Source organism: Aegilops tauschii, chromosome 1, assembly GCF_002575655.3.
Source record: "Aegilops tauschii subsp. strangulata cultivar AL8/78 chromosome 1, Aet v6.0, whole genome shotgun sequence".
Lineage (NCBI taxonomy): Eukaryota > Viridiplantae > Streptophyta > Magnoliopsida > Poales > Poaceae > Aegilops > Aegilops tauschii.
In genome coordinates, this window is record NC_053035.3 from 212,772,201 (window position 1) to 212,794,324 (window position 22,124).

Genomic DNA, 22,124 nt, shown 5'->3' on the forward strand with positions numbered 1-22,124 from the left:
AACTAGATGTATTGTGCAACTAAATGAAATAAAGTCACACATTATTATTGACTATACAATGAATGAAGATATGTAAACAATAAATATTTATATGATCACTAACACAAAAATATTGGAGATATATTTTGATATCCATGTGTCATGACCACATATGAAATAAATTCACATGTTAATATTAAATATACAATCAACGGACATATGGAAACAATAATATTTTGATACACCCACTAATGCAAAATCTTTAAGATATATTTTCATATTGATGTGTCACGACCATGTGAGAAAAGATGGCTAGAATGGATGTGACTTAGATTCTCAAAATATGCAATTCTTTAAATTTTGACACCTAGACTACTGCGTCTACGTGTCATACGTTTGAATGCACCTCAAATGCAATGAGTCACATACACGTGTTGAGTACCCAAAGAATACGAGGAAGACACTAATGATCATATATATATATATATATCGATAAAACATGATTTATAGATATACAAAATCACACATTATTATTGACTATACAATTATTGAAGATATTTTAACAATAACTTTTTGATATGCCCACTACAAAAAAATCTTTAAGATATATGTTGATATCCATGTGTCATCACCACAAGAAAAAGATATCAGGAATGGGTCTGAGGATGTGAGGAAGACAACCGCATATGTGTCTATAAAAGAGGGTGCATAGATCTATATGATATACTGGAAATTCTTGATTTCCACAATGAAAGTACTACCACAAATTGTAGCAACTATTCTTGTTGCTTACCTTACTCTAGCTCTGGGAGTAAAGGTGAACACACACCAAACGAGTGAAGAAGAAGACTTTCAGGAGATCATTAAGAAACATGTCAAAAGGACCGTTTCGGTATGTTCACCTAATAATTTCTTACTTCCCTTATTTTGAGAACAATCCTTTCAACATGAAGCAATTAACTAAAATTTCAAATCAGACAAAATTTGGTGAACTCTTTGATTGTGTTGACATTGATCAACAACCAACTCTTCATCATCCGCTACTAAAGAACCATTCGCTACAGGTATATCTATCCTCCATACTTTTTAATGAAATTATTTCTATTTTGATAGCCTTTATAATTTTTTATTATGTCCTTTCAACCATCTTCTTCTTTTCTTATGGTAGAATCATAGAAAATCATATTACATGTCGAGTGAAGTTACCGCAAAGAAATTTTATCCCAAAATGTGACATATCCCCAAATTTTTATATACAAATCCACTTCCTTTTTAGTCAAACTTCGAGTTATAATTTTGGCCAAGAAAATGTGGGATGTATGTTATAAAAAATACATTATCCAAAAGTTCTTTCAAATTTGCATCCCATGTCTTTATGGCATATAACTCGCATTTTGTTGGTAAAATCAATGGTCAAAGTTAGATGTAAAAATATTAAGGGAGTATTATAGAAATGTGCTATATTGGATTTTCTTGATTTTGACATTTGTATATTTCCTTGCCGCAGATGAAACCAAGCTCTTATCCAAAAGGTTTCCACATGAAATCATCATCTTCAGCTAACACAACGGAGTCATAGTTGCCTATGGTTGCATGCCCAGTAGGTACGGTACCAATATTACAAAAAACTAATAAAGTCAGACACATTCCCCTGTGGAGCAATAATTCTCTTGCTGCTGGAGGCGAGGTATTCTTTCTAACCTGGAATAATAATTTTTAATATTCTTATATTACTTCAATTACATTAATAGTAATACTATTGCATGCATAACTTATTACGTCCACATAAAGGCTTGAACAATTAGATATTCCCACTAAATTAAGTCTTATTGATGATGCATAATTGATTCATTTACCATGTGGCAGGACGAAATGTATTCCGTAGATCTTATTCATAAAGAGGTTTGATAAAGTTCTTATAATTATGCCATCATATGTAGATAGCTGGGATCAAGACCGATGGTGATATATATGGCGCACGAGTAACACTTAACATTTATGAGCCACAAGTGAAAGAACATGGAGATTTTAGTTCACAAGTACTTACTCTAATGCATGGTGAGGATGGTCCTCTTGAGGCCATTGCAGTTGGTTCAATGGTATGCATGATGAAACAAAATGGAAAATGTGACTGCTTATAGCATTTTTCATATTGGTACTTACATATTTATTATGGACAATTTCATGTACTTTATATATAACAATATATATGTACTATATTATATTTTTATGTTGGTACTTCTATATTTATTATGGTCAATTTCATGTACTTCATTTTTTTCATGTGGGTTCCTATTGCATTGGAAATATATCTACTATATGAATACGCATGTTACATACATATCAAATCCTTCAATAAACCACGGGGGACATATATAGCAACAAAACTAATCAACTACATAACTATACATTTTGAAATATTGTATGTTGATATTGTTATACCAATTTCAAGATTTAATACACATTAATAAATATATTTTATTCAACCCTTAAAAACATAGGTTATCTCGAAATAATGACATAATATAAACTTAGTTTCTAATATCCGTCTGAATCATAGCAAAGGTGAGAGAAGTCACATCTACAATTAGTGTAGTGTACTATAGTGCAAGAGGCACCTGAGTTAAGATAATACTAATTCATCATGGACAATAAAAGTAGAATTTAAATTGTTTAAAATTTGATGAGACATGGATGGAGTTCATAGTATATGGTCCCTAGATATTAAGCTTAACATTACCCTCAGTACCTATTTTCTTATATCCGCATACAAAAATAGGTTTACCAATATATGTATGATATTGCCTCACATTAGTTTTTTTAACAAGAATCTTCATTTGCAAACTAACTGTAAGTTAATTGTTCTCATTCTACATTACGTATTATTAGAAAGATATAATGGTGAGTCTAGACATACATCAATCATATAAAGGCACTAATATTATTTTTATTGGATTACTTTTTAGGTATCACAGACTTTTGGAGACAGCTTTGCTAGGTTCCATATGATTTGGGTATGTATTAAGGTCTTATTAAAGGGTAACTCATAATATTACTTGTAACTAAATTAATATCTATGATAAGTATATGAGAAAAATAACATAATACATTTTGAACATTATTTTCAAATGGACAGCTGGGGAACAACCAAAAGTCTTGCATGGATTTTCATTGCCAAGGTTTTGTGCAAACATTACCTCACATTGGAGTTGGGGCAAGAATATCTCCGGTTTCTACCTACAATGGAAAGCAAGTGGATTTACAACTTATGCTTTTCCAGGTATTTCTAAGTACTTAAAAATGCAGCATTAGTTACTCTCAATAAAAAAATGATTTTAGCAACCAAACTTATATTCAAATTCTAATTTCCACATCAACTATATAAGCATTCAAATTTCTCATTTTCTCAACTTCCAAAGCAACTGTCAATCATCCTCCAAACGACCCTATTTCAATACTGATTTTTTAGGATATAATCTATATTGGTTGTTTTGGTATGTTGATAACTATGGAATAAACTTTTGCACCTAGATAATTTCATTATTTGATGGGTTGCCAATTTAAGCTTGTTATACATATTCTATAAATTGTTTCATTTTCATCCAATATTTTTTACAATCATACATTGCAAGTTAGAGAATCGGTTAATAAATTATTTTATGCGCAAGACAAAAATAATGCTACCATATATAATGCACAATGTATATAATTTCTTTAGCAATCACCGTTAAAAACCATGTGTTAGGTTCTTATTTGAAAGCAAGAGACATGTTGCCAGAGTTATCAATAAAGCCAAAGAAAATGAGGTCAAAGAAAAGTTGGCTATTATTTTACGCATAATGCAAACTATTAATATATTCTTAATACTAGAGACAATTCACTATTTTTTAATATATGTCTATTTGAATTCACTTGGCTCTTGTTAGGATCCGAAGAAGAAGCACTGGTGGCTATTCTATGACACAAAATCCATAGGATATTGGCCAAATTTATATTTTACAAAACTAAGAGTCAAGGCGAATATAGTAGAATTTGGTGGACTTGTTAATGGACCAACAATTCATCAAGACCCACCGTAGATGGGAAGTGGACATTTCGCAGCTGAAGGGAATGGAAAGGCCGCCTATGCTTGGGATGTTAAAATAGTAGATAGCAGTTACAAACTTGTTGATTTGAACTTCGATAAGAGCTTTGCTTATTCTACAAAACCACCATGCTACACGGTTGATTCATTTGATCACAATAGTGATGGGGCACATGTCTACTATGGTGGACCGGGTGGTTGCCACCCTTCTGTGCAATAGATTCTATGTATTAATGATTTGTCTAAATAATGAAGAATAAGAGTATGGACAAAGGAAGAAGACAAGCCAAGTCTATACGATTCATGGTAGCCATTGATGCAATGTTGTTGAAAACTTACATGATTAAATTATTACAACACCGAATTAATGGGGCCATGTTGTGATAGGCCAAACAAATTCATGTTTTGAGAAAACCGTGTTCATTTTTTAGCAAAAACTAGCTGTAAGATTCAGTTACCATGGGCAGATACTGGAGCAAACTATCTAGAATTAAGTCAACTCCAGATCGCCCAAGTTTCTTCCATATGATGAGTGGTTCCTCTTTTAATCTGCATATAGATCCATATCAGTTCACTCTCTATTCCCGACATTTTGCCTCTTGTCTTGGAAGTTGTGGGTTCCTATCACTTCACTCTCTATTACTAGATGATCCATTGCGCCATTGATGCAAAAACCAAATGTGTCCGAGAAGTTAAGCAAATTATATGAAATAGTTTTTATGAATTGTTCGCTAAGTACGAGTTTGGTTTACGGCATGATAGTATATATGATAACAGTCTAAAGTCCCACATGCAGAAAGTATTTACAAAGAATACTAAAAGTGCTTAAACTGACTTCATAGTTTTATTATATACTCCCAAAAGTGGTGTCGAAATAACGAGTAGGAATAGCCTGGCACAGAACCCAATGCATAGATGATACTATGAATACTTAGTCCATATATGAGATAACTATAAGAAACTATAACCAAAAGTACACCCGTTACACATTGAGGAATTAGACACAGCTAACTCAAGATCAAGCAGCTAGGAATCAGAACCAGCCAACCCGAATTCGGGCAATGCAAATTCAAATTGACTTGCGTAAGGACTTAGAATTGAGGAAAGGGTACCCATACTAAGTCATGGGGAACACGTGCCCAGACCTTATCATGGAGGGATAAAACTCGAGCATGGAGGACTCAGGCACAAAGGACTCAAACTCGGGTATGGGAAACCCAAGCAAGTGAACTCGGTCACAGTCATGGAGGGCTAAACTCGGGCACAGAGGACTCAAACTCGGGCTTCAAAGCTTATACCAAAGAGCTTATTGGCAAGAATGAAGAGATCCATCCATAAATTTGGGTAATGCAACATAAGAAAACAATCATTGCTACAATGTTAGTGCTCAAGTAAGATCGATAACACATCATTATGATATGAAGTTGGGCAATGAAATGTAAGAAAACAATCCCTGCTACAGTAGTAGTCCTCAGGTAAGCTTAATGACGCACATAATGATGTGCAGTACTTTCTTTCAAGTAGAGCACATTTAATTCATCAAACATATATTCGGTAAGTTCTTGCACCATAATGGCATGCATACAAATGTAGTTAAAATAGTTCTAAGAACATACCAAAGAGAATCTATCAAATTGCAGCCGAACACACTGAAATCAACGTATGTGAACAAAGAATCTCATTAATATTGTATTTTGATCCCCATCGTCGTTCACTCTAGAAGCTAAGGCCCCACTCTATAAAGAAAGTTCCACGTCTATAGAACCAAAATCTTTCAGAGGCTTTTAGATCTTCCATTCATTAAAACATCAGCAGCTGAGTTTTCCGAGCCTAGTCCTTAGCCCTCATAAAAAATATGGGAAAAATAGTTGATGATAGAGATATAATGATCATGAATAGTTGCTCTTCTTTAGCTTGGAGCTCTTTAGAGAGTTGAATTAGAGACAGTGCTACCAAACAAGAAGGACAACCTCGAACATGCATAATCGGGCAGCAGTTCAAATTCCAAAATGTATCTTCGGCTCCTACAACTCTAAAAGATTGCAATAGTTAATTATAAAGTATGAATCTCATCCAGCCTATGATGCAAATAATACCTCGAAGGAGAGCAATCTATCAATACATCCTCCATCATGCAAATAAGTATGAACATACATGATAAACAAGAAATGAAACCAATTTTCCTACCTGTAGGAGCCAAATATATATATATATATATATATATATATATATATATATATTATGACACATGAGCAAATCCAATCCTAATAATAAGTATTCAAAGATGCAATAGTTAGGAATAGCAGATAGCCTAATGATGCTCCCGGGGACAATCCCTATTAGGAAAAAACAAATATCCACCAAATTACATAGTGAAACCCTGATATGACCATAAGCAAGAATACATGTGAACCAACATATAGGCATTACAATGAACTTGTGGTCCGAAAACCTGCACATAGCTCCCACCTAAATACTCCCTCTATTCGGAATTACTTGTCGCTCCAATGGATGTATCTAGCACTAAAATATGAGTATATACATCCATTTGAGTGATAAGTAATTTTCGACGAAGGTAGTACAAAATAAGGCATCAATTCATATTAGCAACAAAAACTAGCCTAGGAAAAATGAGCAAAATTATGAATAATATTCACAATACTTGATTGAAGTACGTTAGACCTACATTATCTTTAATGTGCGGGACCGATTTTTTAGTGCATACCTGATTGTGGGAGAAGCAGACGAGATAAGCTACAGGGAGGGAGGGGAAATGCGACACAGGACTCGCCGGCCGTGAGGGTTTATATAGCATGCGTGTAAGCATTGGGATTTTAGGGGATTTCACCGAGTCGGGTGGGAAGCTTGCGCGGCTATGCATGGGAACCTGCACGGTTGCACGGGAACAGGCTCACCGATGATTCATTGACGCCACTTCGAGCCACCGTTTGACCAAAAGAACGCATGCGCGGTGGTCAAGCTTGCTCTCTAAGCCGTCTGCGGTAGCGGGGTGACAAGACGTGCGAGAGGAGGATGAAACAACACGTACACATACGGTTAATTAAAAAAACGTGTGCGATTTAACCTACTACCTCCATCCTGGTTTATAAGTCCTCTTTGTATTTTTGTGCCAAATTTTGACTAGATATTTGACTAATAAAATATGAATGCATGTCACCAAAGATTATATCGTTGGATTCGTATTTGAACAATTAACATTTTGTTAGTTAAATTTAAGGTCAAAATTTGGTGCTGAATATAAAGGGGACTAATAAACCAGGACGGAGGTAGTAGCACACGGCCGCTCTCTACGACCCTCGTGAACGATTGTTCACCACCGTGTGATGTGGAACGCGACATAGTTTCACATCATGCACCCGGTTCGCAACTGCCGACTGAACTACTCTATGCATGTGGTTGCTCGCAGTTGAGGCGGCCGTGGCGCGGTCTGCTCGCATCCCACCGCGCGCGCTCTGCCCACGTCCCTCTGTGCGTGCTACCGGTGTTTGGGGTCGACGCATGATCATGTGCGTTTGTGTTGCCATTATGCATGTGGTTGCACCGGGCGCGGTGCCACGATGCAGTTACCCGCTGCAAGCGGCGCCACGATGCAGTTACCCATTGCAAAAACTGCCATGCAGAGTGCCAAGAATCCAGGCCACCCGGCCCCCATTTATTCCCGCGGCCATTTACCTTCATCTCTCGTGCCCACGACACATTAATTAAGCACACCCACGACAACACATACTGAGAGGATATCCAACGGCTTCAATGTCGCTTCCCGTGGCTCTAACGGCGCTCCCCGTGGCTGACAACGACAACGAATGGCAGTTCACCTCGCCTCATGTAGTGGACACCCACGTGAGGGGGAAGACCTCTCGGTGGTGTACACGAACGAGCCGGTCTCGGTGGAGAGCTCCATCCAAACTATGGAGCAGTTGCTTGCCGAGGACAAGTACCATGTGGTCGGCTTCGACCTCGAGTTCACTGGCGGTCGTGCTGCGCGTGATTAGAAGGTTGTCGTCGCCCAATTGTGTGTGCTCCATCACATCCTCGTCTACCACTACTGCCTGGCCACAAGGCCTTGTGAGCGTTTCACCAGATTTATCAACAGCCGCGACTATAGTTTCGCTATGGTGGACACCACCAACGATCTAAAGGCGCTCCAGGTTTTGCGCCTGGCCTGCTAGAATCTTGTGAACATCCATGACCACTACAGGGTCTGGGGTAGCCCGAACAACAAGCACAACTCCCTGGTTGACCTCGCCTCGGCCATCATCGACCCCTACTACAGGAAGATGAAGGATGAGAGCAATAAGGAGAAGAACGCCTAACACGGTGCCTGGGAGCAGAGACTGGATGAAGAACGTGTCAAGTACGCGGCCAAGGACATGTACACAAGCTACGAGATTTACAGGCGGATCGTTCACATGAGGGAGTGCTTTGGTTCTACCCCATACGAGGAATCGAGCCACAGAGCAGTGGCGACGGTGTCATAATAAGTAGATGATTAGATGATCGTTTCTCCTAGTTTAGAATGCATGTAATTGTTTATTGAGGTGTGTGCGAATGTTTTGTATAGTCACTTATGTAATTGGATGTTTTTTTGAAACCTGAGACAGTGGGAGAGGCTCCCGCTGTTTTTGTATTACTTCAACCACGACATCTGTACATAGTATCCATTACATACCCTCTAACTCCCTATACCCACCGTGCAGGTGGGTGGGGTGGGGTAGAAGAAGAAGAAGAAGGAAAGGAGCTAAGTGTAAAGAGGGCACTCTAATCTAAAGGAAATGAAGGGGGGTGTTTTTACAAAGGGTTCAGAGAGCTAATAAAGGAGAGGATAAAATCCTTGTTCTGTTGGGAATCGTAGCATAATTTTAAAATTTTCCTACGCTCACCAAGATGCATCTATGGAGTGTACTAGCAACGAGGGGAAAGGAGTGCATCTACATACCCTTGTAGATCGCGAGCGGAAGCGTTCCAATGAACGTGGATGACGGAGTCGTACTCGCCGTGATCCAAATCACCGATGACCGAGTGCCGAACGGACGGCACCTCCGCGTTCAACACACGTACGGTGCAGCGACGTCTCCTCCTTCTTGATCCAGCAAGGGGGAGGAGAGGTTGATGGAGATCCAACAGCACGACGGCGTGGTGGTGGATGTAGCGGGTCTCCGGCAGGGCTTCGCCGAGCTTCTGCGAGAGAGAGAGAGGTGTTGCAGGGGAGGAGGGAGGCGCCCAAGGCTGTAGGTTGCTGCCCTCCCTCCCCCCCTTTATATAGGCCCCCTGGGAGGGGGGGGCGCCGGCCAGATCCCATCTAGGGTGGGGGGGCGCCGGCCAAAGGGGGGAAGGGGTTGCCTTGCCCCCCAAGGCAAGGGGGAAGCCCCCCCACCCTAGGGTTCCCAACCCTAGGCGCATGGGGAAAGGCCCAAGGGGGGCGCCCCAGCCCACTAAGGGCTGGTTCCCTTCCACTTTCAGCCCACGGGGACCTCCGGGATAGGTGGCCCCACCCGGTGGACCCCCGGGACCCTTCCGGTGGTCCCGGTACAATACCGGTAACCCCCGAAACTTTCCCGGTGGCCGAAACTGGACTTCCTATATATAATTCTTCACCTCCGGACCATTCTGGAACCTCTTGTGACGTCCGGGATCTCATCCGGGACTCCGAACAACTTTCGGGTTTCCGCATACACATATCTCTACAACCCTAGCGTCACTGAACCTTAAGTGTGTAGACCCTACGGGTTCGGGAGGCATGCAGACATGACCGAGACGCCTCTCCGGTCAATAACCAACAGCGGGATCTGGATACCCATGTTGGCTCCCACATGTTCCACGATGATCTCATCGGATGAACCACGGTGTCGAGGATTCAATCAATCCCGTATGCAATTCCCTTTGTCAATCGGTATGTTACTTGCCCGAGATTCGATCGTCGGTATCCCAATACCTTGTTCAATCTCGTTACTGGCAAGTCTCTTTACTCGTACCGCAATGCATGATCCCGTGACTAACGCCTTAGTCACATTGAGCTCATTATGATGATGCATTACCGAGTGGGCCCAGAGATACCTCTTCGTCACACGGAGTGACAAATCCCAGTCTCGATCCGTGCCAACCCAACAGACACTTTCGGAGATACCCGTAGTGCACCTTTATAGTCACCCAGTTACGTTGTGACGTTTGGCACACCCAAAGCACTCCTACGGTATCCGGGAGTTGCACGATCTCATGGTCTAAGGAAAAGATACTTGACATTGGAAAAGCTCTAGCAAACGAAACTACACGATCTTTTATGCTATGCTTAGGATTGGGTCCTGTCCATCACATCATTCTCCTAATGATGTGATCCCGTTATCAATGACATCCAATGTCCATAGTCAGGAAACCATGACTATCTGTTGATCAACGAGCTAGTCAACTAGAGGCTTACTAGGGACACGTTGTGGTCTATGTATTCACACATGTATTACGATTTCCGGATAATTCAATTATAGCATGAATAATAGACAATTACCATGAACAAAGAAATATAATAATAACCATTTATTATTGCCTCTAGGGCATATTTCCAACAGTCTCCCACTTGCACTAGAGTCAATAATCTAGTTACATTGTGATGAATCGAACACCCATTGCGTCCTGGTGTTGATCATGTTTTGCTCTAGGGAGAGGTTTAGTCAACGGATCTACTACATTCAGGTCCGTATGTACTTTACAAATATCTATGTCTCCATTTTGAACACTTTCACGAATGGAGTTGAAGCGATGCTTGATATGCCTGGTCTTCCTGTGAAACCTGGGCTCCTTCGCAAGGGCAATAGCTCCAGTGCTGTCACAGAAGAGAGTCATCGGGCCCGACGCATTGGGAATCACCCCTAGGTCGGTAATGAACTCCTTCATCCAGACTGCTTCCTGTGCTGCCTCTGAGGCTGCCATCTACTCCGCTTCACATGTAGATCCCGCCACGACGCTTTGCTTGCAACTGCACCAGCTTACTGCTCCTCCATTCAAAATATACACGTATCCGGTTTGTGACTTCGAGTCATCCAGATCTGTGTCGAAGCTAGCGTCGACGTAACCCTTTACGACGAGCTCTTCGTCACCTCCATAAACGAGAAACATATCCTTAGTCCTCTTCAGGTACTTCAGGATATTCTTGACCACTGTCCAGTGTTCCATGCCGAGATTACTTTGGTACCTTCCTACCAAACTTACGGCAAGGTTTACATCAGGTCTGGTACACAGCATGGCATACATAATAGACCCTATGGCCGAGGCATAGGGGATGACACTCATCTTTTCTATATCTTCTGCCGTGGTCGGGCATTGAGTCGTGCTCAATTGCACACCTTGCAATACAGGCAAGAACCCCTTCTTGGACTGATCCATATTGAACTTCTTCAATATCTTGTCAAGGTATGTACTCTGTGAAAGACCAATGAGGCGTCTTGATCTATCTCTATAGATCTTGATGCCTAATATATAAGCAGCTTCTCCAAGGTCCTTCATTGAAAAACACTTATTCAAATAGGCCTTTATACTTTCCAAAAAATTCTATATCATTTCCCATCAATAGTATGTCATCCACATATAATATGAGAAATGCTATAGAGCTCCCACTCACTTTCTTGTAAACACAGGCTTCTCCATAAGTCTGTGTAAACCCAAACGATTTGATCATCTCATCAAAGCGAATGTTCCAACTCCGAGATGCTTGCACCAGCCCATAGATTGAGCGCTGGAGCTTGCATACTTTGTTAACATTCTTAGGATCGACAAAACCTTCCGGCTGCATCATATACAACTCTTCCTTAAGGAAGCCATTAAGGAATGCCGTTTTGATGTCCATCTGCCATATCTCATAATCATAGTATGCGGCAATTGCTAACATGATTCGGACGGACTTCAGCTTCGCTACGGGTGAGAAAGTCTCATCGTAGTCAACCCCTTGAACTTGTCGATAACCCTTAGTGACAAGTCGAGCTTTGTAGATGGTCACATTACCATCTGTGTCCGTCTTCTTCTTAAAGATCCATTTGTTTTCTATGGCTCGCCGCTCATCGGGCAAGTCAGTCAAAGTCCATACTTTGTTTTCATACATGGATTCTATCTCGGATTTCATGGCTTCTAGCCACTTGTCGGAATCCGGGCCCGCCATCGCTTCTTCATAGTTCGAAGGTTCACCGTTGTCTAACAACATGATTTCCAGGACAGGGTTGCCGTACCACTCTGGTGCGGAACGTGTCCTCGTGGACCTACGAAGTTCAGTAACTTGATCCGAAGCTTCATGATCATCATCATTAACTTCCTCCCCAGTCGGTGTAGGCACCACAGGAACATTTTCCCGCGCTGCGCTACTTTCCGGTTCGGAAGGGGTGACTATCACCTCATCAAGTTCCACTTTCCTCCCACTCAATTCTTTCGAGAGAAACTCCTTCTCCAGAAAGGACCCGTTCTTGGCAACGAAGATCTTGCCTTCGGATCTGAGGTAGAAGGTATACCCAATAGTTTCCTTAGGGTATCCTATGAAGACGCATTTTTCCGACTTGGGTTCGAGCTTTTCAGGTTGAAGTTTCTTGACATAAGCATCGCATCCCCAAACTTTTAGAAATGACAGCTTAGGTTTCTTCCCAAACCATAATTCATATGGTGTCGTCTCAACGGATTTCAACGGAGCCCTATTTTAAAGTGAATGCGGCAGTCTCTAAAGCATAACCCCAAAATGAGAGCGGTAAATCGGTAAGAGACATCATAGATCGCACCATATCCAATAGAGTGCGATTACGACGTTCGGACACACCATTTCTCTGAGGTGTTCCAGGCGGCGTGAGTTGTGAAACTATTCCACATTTCCTTAAGTGTGCACCAAACTCGTGACTTAAATATTCTCCACCACGATCTGATCGTAAGAATTTTATTTTCCTGTCACGTTGATTCTCTACTTCACTCTGAAATTCCTTGAACTTTTCAAAGGTTTTAGACTTGTGTTTCATTAGGTAGACATACCCATATCTACTTAAATCATCAGTGAGAGTGAGAACATAACGATATCCTCTGCGAGCCTCAACACTCATTGGACCACACACATCGGTATGTATGATTTCCAATAAGTTGGTTGCTCGCTCCATTGTTCCGGAGAACGGAGTCTTGGTCATCTTACCCATGAGGCATGGTTCGCACATGTCAAATGATTCGTAATCAAGAGACTCCAAAAGTCCATCTGCATTTCATGCGCTTGACACCAACGTGACCAAGGCGGCAGTGCCACAAGTATGTGGGACTATCGTTATCAACTTTACATCTTTTGGTATTTACACTATGAACATGTGTAACATCATGTTCGAGATTCATCAAAAATAAACCATTGAACAGCGGGGCATGACCATAAAACATATCTCTCAAATAAATAGAACAACCATTATTCTCAGATTTAAATGAGTAGCCATCTCGAATTAAAAGAGATCCAGATACAATGTTCATGCTCAAAGCTGGCACTAAATAACAATTATTGAGGTTTAAAACTAATCCCGTGGGTAGATGCAGAGGTAGCGTGCCGACGGCGATCACATCGACCTTGGAACCATTCCCGACGCGCATCGTCACCTCGTCCTTCGCCAGTCTCCGTTTATTCCGTAGTTCCTGTTTTGAGTTACAAATATGAGCAACCGCACCGGTATCAAATACCCAGGAGCTACTACGAGTACTGGTAAGGTACACATCAATAACTTGTATATCACATATACCTTTGGTGTTGCCGGCCTTCTTCTTGTCCGCTAAGTATTTGGGGCAGTTCCGCTTCCAGTGACCACTTCCCTTGCAATAAAAGCACTCAGTCTCGGGCTTGGGTCCATTCTTTGACTTCTTCCCAGTAACTGGTTTACCGGGCGCGGCAACTCCCTTGCCGTCCTTCTTGAAGTTCTTCTTACCCTTGCCCTTCTTGAACTTAGTGGTTTTATTCACCATCAACACTTGATGTTCTTTTCTGATTTCCACCTCCGCTGATTTCAGCATCGAATATACCTCAGGAATGGTCTTTTCCATCCCTGCATATTGTAGTTCATCACAAAGCTCTTGAAGCTTGGTGGAAGCGACTGAAGGATTCTGTCAATGACCGCGTCATCCGGGAGATTAACTCCCAGCTGAGTCAAGCGGTTGTGCAACCCAGACATTCTGAGTATGTGCTCACTAACAGAACTATTCTCCTCCATTTTACAGCTGAAGAACTTGTCGGAGACATCATATCTCTCGACCCGGGCATGAGCTTGGAAAACCAATTTCAGCTCCTCGAACATCTCGTATGCTCCATGTTTCTCAAAACGCTTTTGGAGACCCGGTTCTAGGCTGTAAAGCATGCCACACTGAATGAGGGAGTAATCATCAGCACGCTGCTGCCAAGCGTTCATAACGTCTTGGTTCTGTGGGATTGGTGCATCACCTAGCGGTGCTTCTAAGACATAATCTTTCTTGGCTACTATGAGGATGATCCTCAGGTTCCGGACCCAGTCCGTATAGTTGCTGCCATCATCTTTCAGCTTGGTTTTCTCTAGGAACGCGTTGAAATTGAGGACAACGTTGGCCATTTGATCTACAAGACATAGTGTAAAGATTTTAGACTAAGTTCATGATAATTGAGTTCATCTAATCAAATTATTTAATGAACTACCACTCAGATAGACATGCCTCTCGTCATCTAAGTGAAACATGATCCGAGTTTAACTAGGCCGTGTCCGATCATCACGTGAGACGGACTAGTCAAGATCGGTGAACATCTCCATGTTGATCGTATCTTCTATACGACTCATGCTCGACCTTTCGGTCCTCCGTGTTCCGAGGCCATGTCTGTACATGCTAGGCTCGTCAAGTCAACCTAAGTGTATTGCGTGTGTTCCGAGGCCATGTCTGTACATGCTAGGCTCGTCAACACCCGTTGTATTCGAACGTTAGAATCTATCACACCCGATCATCACGTGGTGCTTCGAAACAACGAACCTTCGCAACGGTGCACAGTTAGGGTGAACACTTTCTTCAAATTATTATAAGGGATCATCTTACTTACTACCGTTGTTCTAAGCAAATAAGATGCAAAAACATGATAAACATCACATGCAATCAAATAGTGACATGATATGGCCAATATCATCATGCTCCTTTGATCTCCATCTTCGGGGCACCATGATCATCTTCGTCACCGGCATGACACCATGATCTCCATCATCATGATCTCCATCATTGTGTCTTCATGAAGTCGTCACGCCAACGATTACTTCTACTTCTATGGCTAACGTGTTTAGCAACAAAGTAAAGTAATTTACATGGCGTTATTCAATGACACGCAGGTCATGCAAAATAATAAAGACAACTCCTATGGCTCCTGCCGGTTGTCATACTCATCGACATGCAAGTCGTGATTCCTATTACAAGAATATGATCAATCTCATACATCACATATATCATTCATCACATCTTCTGGCCATATCACATCACATAGCACTTGCTGCAAAAACAAGTTAGACGTCCTCTAATTGTTGTTGCAAGTTTTTACGTGGTTTGTAGGTTTCTAGCAAGAACGTTTTCTTACCTACGTATGACCACAACGTGATTTGCCGATTTCTATTTACCCTTCATAAGGACCCTTTTTATCGAATCTGTTCCGACTAAAGTAGGAGAGACAGACACCCGCTAGCCACCTTATGCAACTAGTGCATGTCAGTCGGTGGAACCTGTCTCACGTAAGCGTACGTGTAAGGTCGGTCCGGGCTGCTTCATCCTACAATGCCGCCGAAACAAGAAACGACTAGTAGCGGCAAGAAGAATTGGCAAACTCAACGCCCACAACTGCTTTGTGTTCTACTCGTGCATAGTAACTACGCATAGGCCTGGCTCATGATGCCACTGTTGGGAATCGTAGCATAATTTTAAAATTTTCCTACGCTCACCAAGATGCATCTATGGAGTGTACTAGCAACAAGGGGAAAGGAGTGCATCTACATACCCTTGTAGATCGCGAGCGGAAGCGTTCCAATGAACGTGGATGACGGAGTCGTACTCGCTGTGATCCAAATCACCGATGATCGAGTGCCGAACGGACGGCACCTCCGCGTTCAACACACGTACGGTGCAGCGACGTCTCCTCCTTCTTGATCCAGCAAGGGGGGAGGAGAGGTTGATGGAGATCCAACAGCACGACGGCATGGTGGTGGATGTAGCGGGTCTCCGGCAGGGCTTCGCCGAGCTTCTGCGAGAGAGAGAGAGGTGTTGCAGGGGAGGAGGGAGGCGCCCAAGGCTGTAGGTTGCTGCCCTCCCTCCCCCCTTTATATAGGCCCCCTGGGAGGGGGGGGCGCCGGCCAGATCCCATCTAGGGTGGGGGGCGGCCAAAGGGGGGAAGGGGTTGCCTTGCCCCCCAAGGCAAGGGGGAAGCCCCCCCACCCTAGGGTTCCCAACCCTAGGCGCATGGGGAAAGGCCCAAGGGGGGCGCCCCAGCCCACTAAGGGCTGGTTCCCTTCCACTTTCAGCCCACGGGGCCCTCCGGGATAGGTGGCCCCACCCGGTGGACCCCGGGACCCTTCCGGTGGTCCCGGTACAATACCGGTAACCCCCAAAACTTTCCCGGTGGCCGAAACTGGACTTCCTATATATAATTCTTCACCTCCGGACCATTCCGGAACCTCTCGTGACGTCCGGGATCTCATCCGGGACTCCGGACAACTTTCGGGTTTCCGCATACACATATCTCTACAACCCTAGCGTCACTGAACCTTAAGTGTGTAGACCCTACGGGTTCGGGAGGCATGCAGACATGACCGAGACGCCTCTCCGGTCAATAACCAACAGCGGGATCTGGATACCCATGTTGGATCCCACATGTTCCACGATGATCTCATCGGATGAACCACGGTGTCGAGGATTCAATCAATCCCGTATGCAATTCCCTTTGTCAATCGGTATGTTACTTGCCCGAGATTCGATCGTCGGTATCCCAATACCTTGTTCAATCTCATTACCGGCAAGTCTCTTTACTCGTACCGCAATGCATGATCCCGTGACTAACGCCTTAGTCACATTGAGCTCATTATGATGATGCATCACCGAGTGGGCCCAGAGATACCTCTCCGTCACACGGAGTGACAAATCCCATTCTCGATCTGTGCCAACCCAACAGACACTTTCGGAGATACCCGTAGTGCACCTTTATAGTCACCCAGTTACGTTGTGACGTTTGGCACACCCAAAGCACTCCTACGGTATCCGGGAGTTGCACAATCTCATGGTCTAAGGAAAAGATACTTGACATTGGAAAAGCTCTAGCAAACGAAACTACACGATCTTTTATGCTATGCTTAGGATTGGGTCCTGTCCATCACATCATTCTCCTAATGATGTGATCCCGTTATCAATGACATCCAATGTCCATAGTCAGGAAACCATGACTATCTGTTGATCAACGAGCTAGTCAACTAGAGGCTTACTAGGGACACGTTGTGGTCTATGTATTCACACATATATTACGATTTCCGGACAATACAATTATAGCATGAATAATAGACAATTACCATGAACAAAGAAATATAATAATAACCATTTATTATTGCCTCTAGGGCATATTTCCAACATGTTCTTCTCTTTAACTTTGTATTGGAATAATGCGAGGTCCATTTTGAATCTGTTTAACCAGGAGGTAGTCGAGGGTGGGATCCCTCGGAAGTGTTTATTATTCCTCTCTTTCCAAATGCTCCAAGACGCTTGCAAGAAAATTGTCATGAAAAGAGGTCTTGCCCAAGTAAGTTTTGCCGTCTCAATCATGGATAAGTGTGAGTCTCGGTCAATCCAGGTGATTCCAAGCTTGCTCTAGCAATTTTTGCTAAATTGGCAATGAAAGATCATGTGTTTGATGTCTTCCTCAACAGGTTGGTCACAGAGTATGCAATTGAAGTTGTTGCCTATGTTATAATGCCTCTGTTTGAGCATATTTCTCGTGTTGAGTCTGTCAGCTAGTAAAAGACATCCAAAGAATTTGATTTTAAGAGTTGTCTTTGCTTTCCAAAGCTAGTGAAAGGTTCTGTGAGCTGACACGTCCCTGTAGTAGAATTTATAGTATCGTCCAGGCGTGAAGGTGTTGCTACCCCAGATATAAATCCATTGATCATTGAGGTCTGAGGAGTTGTTTTGTCCAATGTGGCTCAGCAGCTGCTGCATGTCCCATACTTCTACATGGGCTTGCGGGGACACCGGGAGTTGAAACGCCTCGTCGAGTGATGTGATCCCCAAGAATTATTTTACTGAGATGTCTTCATTAAGTGCAAAAGAGAAAGCCCTAGGGTGTGAGTCCATGAGAGTGGCATCGAGCCAGAGATCCTTCCACATGAGCACCATATCCCCTTTATTAATCAGAGTTTTAGTAATGCCTCGGTAGATAGGGGTTAGTTTCAGAATGTCACGCCACCAAAAGGAGCCGCATGGGTCTGTTGCATGTGGGATTTTTTCATTATAGTAAGTCGACCAAATAAGTTCCACCCACGGCAGATCTAGCTTGTTATAGAACTTGTGGAGATATTCCAAAAGCAGAGCATCACTTTGCACACGTAGATTAATGATTCCCATGCCTCCACTTCTTTTGGGTTTGCAAATCAGGTCCCACGCCTTGGTTATATATGTTGTTCATCTGAAGACAAAGCAAATCACATCCCACACAGAGTAAACTAGGGAACCCGTCGGTGATGATCTCATCAATCACTCACAGTTGTATACCAGCAAGCATTTGCCCACAACACACACGACTTATTAGCAGCAATCATCTGTGTTATTATCAGTCTACGCACACATTTCTGATTACGAACCTGTTTGCCGTGTATCACACACATCTTGTTAAGTTGAACCGTTTCTGTTGTCTTGGCTCATCACAAAAAATTCCTCCGAGTGAATTGTATGCCATATATCGCACACACCTTGATTTGGCTGGTCGTTTCTGTTGTGTTGCCTGATCACAAATAGTTCATCCGAGTGAACTGTATGCTGTATATCGCACACACCTTCATCTATCTGACCTTTCTGTTGTTATGCTCATCGCAAACAGCTTGTTCGAGTGAACTTTATGTCGTGCATCGCACACGCACCTATAATCTGAATTGTATTTGATGACTCCACCATCGCAAATGTTTCTTATCATTTTTGATGGTTTTATTACACCACCATTTGCGATTAATGTATCGCACATAGTTTTGTCGAAGGGTCTCTGATCGTAGTGTCGTGTTAGGACCATCCTGCAGTAGTGCATAGAGCAGCTCACAGAGAAGAAGTTTTGTTGTCCCTGAGTGCCGAAAGTTTGTATGCCACCGGTCCGTGATACTCTTCGGATTGTGAAGGATATTGGGAAAGGGAAGACACCTATTGACTCAACTACAATTGCCTCTACTCATGCTCCAAAGAACAAGAAGGCCATACTTGAGATTCCTCGTGAAGAAAAACCCTCGCTTTATGGGATTTCTATTGGTACTCGGCAAGCCCTGGAGAGCTACATTAAGCTTGACCGCAAGGTGAAACTTGAGCTGATGGCCGAGATCAATCTGCTGCACAACTACACTCGCCAAGCTCTTCTGCATCAGAAAGAACTTCACAGGCGCTCCTAGATCCTGTTGCACAAGCATTAGTCTCAAGAGTAGTTATCTGCAAAGGGCATTGAAAAATAATGTGATTATCTAGAGCTATTTGAAGTACCTCGCATCCAAAGGCAAACCCCAGTGCTTCCTCGGTGTTCTGACTCTGCTGATCTGCTATTTGTTGAACCAGACGATGAAATTAAAACACTGCAGGCACACTGATATTCAAGCCAGATGCGCCTCGCTCCACTCCGAAAGCTGCTTTCGAAGCCCATGTCGCAAGTCTAGCTCCTGCTTCGGCCTCAACCATTGCTCGTTCTGCTTCCACAAACAGTTCAAGCTCTGAGGGTTCTTTGGACGAGCAGTTCCTCATATACATTCTCTTTCCTTTTTTACATTTGTTGACAAAAGGGGAAGAACGTTGGGAGGATAGATGAGCGGAATATTTGCAGGGTGTTTTCATTCACCATTTTCTTTTCTTGCGAACAGTTTGGTTTCCGGCGTTGAACTATTTTCTTTTGGTCATGAAACTTTAATAGCACCGCATGTGGTGTTGGTAAATTTCATCATCATGTACCGTTAATACCCCTGCAATGCTATATTTGATATTGGTTATTTGTTTGCAGGTGCCATCGATATTTTACTCCCTTGCAATGATTATCTTTGATACTTATCTATTTTGCAGGTGAAGTAAAAATATTTCAAAGAGGATTGAAAAGCATACTTCTCGAAAAAGAGATGTCTTGCGTCTCAATCAATATCTTGTATCTCCTGCTTCACTATGTCTTACTCCCTCCATTCCATTATGTAAGGTGTATTATTTTCGGTACGGTGACCAAGGCACATGATTATAGACAATTAGGACGAAACTACCCTTGTCTAATTCATTGATTAGCGTCAAGTAAATCACTTAGGCTAGGAAAGGAAGAGATACACGCAATCGGGAGAGAGATAGTTTCCTTTTTTTCTCTACAAGGAGAGATACATGCAATCAGGTGAGAGATACTTTCCTTTTTCAAGAGGGCCAAGAACGGAATTACAAGGAATTAGCACAAATGCACCTTACATTGTGGAATTTTATCAAAAAACAAATAAACCTAATATAAAGGAATGGAGGGAGTATTATCTAGCAATGCAGGAGAAGAAAATTTGATTTCTGGTTAAACTTATTCGTTTCTCGAATGAAAAACCAATTCAGCCTATCCAATGTGATGTTTTTCCTTCCCTAGCTATTATTCCTTCATCATGGTTGGAGGAAAACTCCATCTGGAGAATATTCACTTCAAGCTGAATTCTTGTGCATCTCGTGCTTTGATATCTCTTGTATACCTAATCTTCAGGGATTTCTTATGCCTCATGTGGACCCAAACTCTATTCAGAGTAAATCTTCATGGTGTATTCCTACGACAAATCATTTCAAAGTATTCATAATCTTTAACAAATCTTCTTCAAAGATTATGTGTCATAGGAAATATGTCAGGAAGGATTGAGAGCATTGATCGGCGATACAAATGATACCATATATCAATGCGTCTCGTAGGAAAATTCACCTCGGTTCCTTTCGGCTTATCTCCTATGCATAACCTCAATTTGATGCATACATTCAGGGGGAGCATGTTTATCTTCGTAATTATCTCTCATCTATCATTCCCCTTCGCATCCTATTTTCATTACTTTACCTATCTCTTTGATGTGTTCTGTTTTGTCAACAATCATCCAAAAAGGGGGGAGATTGTTGATGCAATATTTTCCCTCTTGTGTTTTGGAGATTGTTGACAAAAACATGCATGGACTAATTTGTTTGCTAGTGCAGAGAGAGAGAAATAGCCCTTGCAGAACCGAAGAGAATGCTATGATTGGTGTCAAGTTCGAGGAACTTCACCGAAGGATATGTGTGATGCAGAGATGATTTAGTAATACCTGTCGAAGTTGTGTAGGCAAGAAGATTGATGTGGATGAGTTGACCCCTTGAAAATTATTGCTGACATGAAGCAATTAGTTGGGCCGAAGAAAATTGACTACAGATGAGAAGGTTGAAGGCGAAGTGAGGGCGTAGCATTCATTTTGTTGTTCTTCTTCTCGGACCCTATACTATTAAGAGGGGTATAGGTTCTCAACTTTAGATCCACTACGATGCTTCAGCCAAACCTATGCAAGACTGAGAGAAATCTCTTTCTGCTCTGAATGACTACCTGTCAGCAGAAGACATAGTTCTTCGGTGTTGCAGGAGATATCTTTCGGACTGAGGAGTTAGCATTTCTTGCTTCGCAAGGAATGTTGTCGTTGTGCTCAAAATCTGACCGTTGGACTCGTGTCGTTCGGCCATTGGCTATCCCACATATCCAATTTGGTAATTTCCCTTCAAGGAAGGCAGCGGCTATAAATAGCCACCCCACTCCAACGTTGTCCATTGGATGCTTTGCTTAAGATCTCTGAGAAGATTGATAGATCATCCCCTCTAT

General features: G+C 42.3%; 1 pseudogene; it reads left to right on the forward strand.

The window, feature by feature from the left end:
* Nucleotides 1-506: 506 nt before the first annotated feature.
* On the forward strand, nucleotides 507-4,348 carry LOC109771918 (protein neprosin-like; annotated as a pseudogene).
* The last annotated feature ends 17,776 nt before the right edge of the window (nucleotides 4,349-22,124 follow it).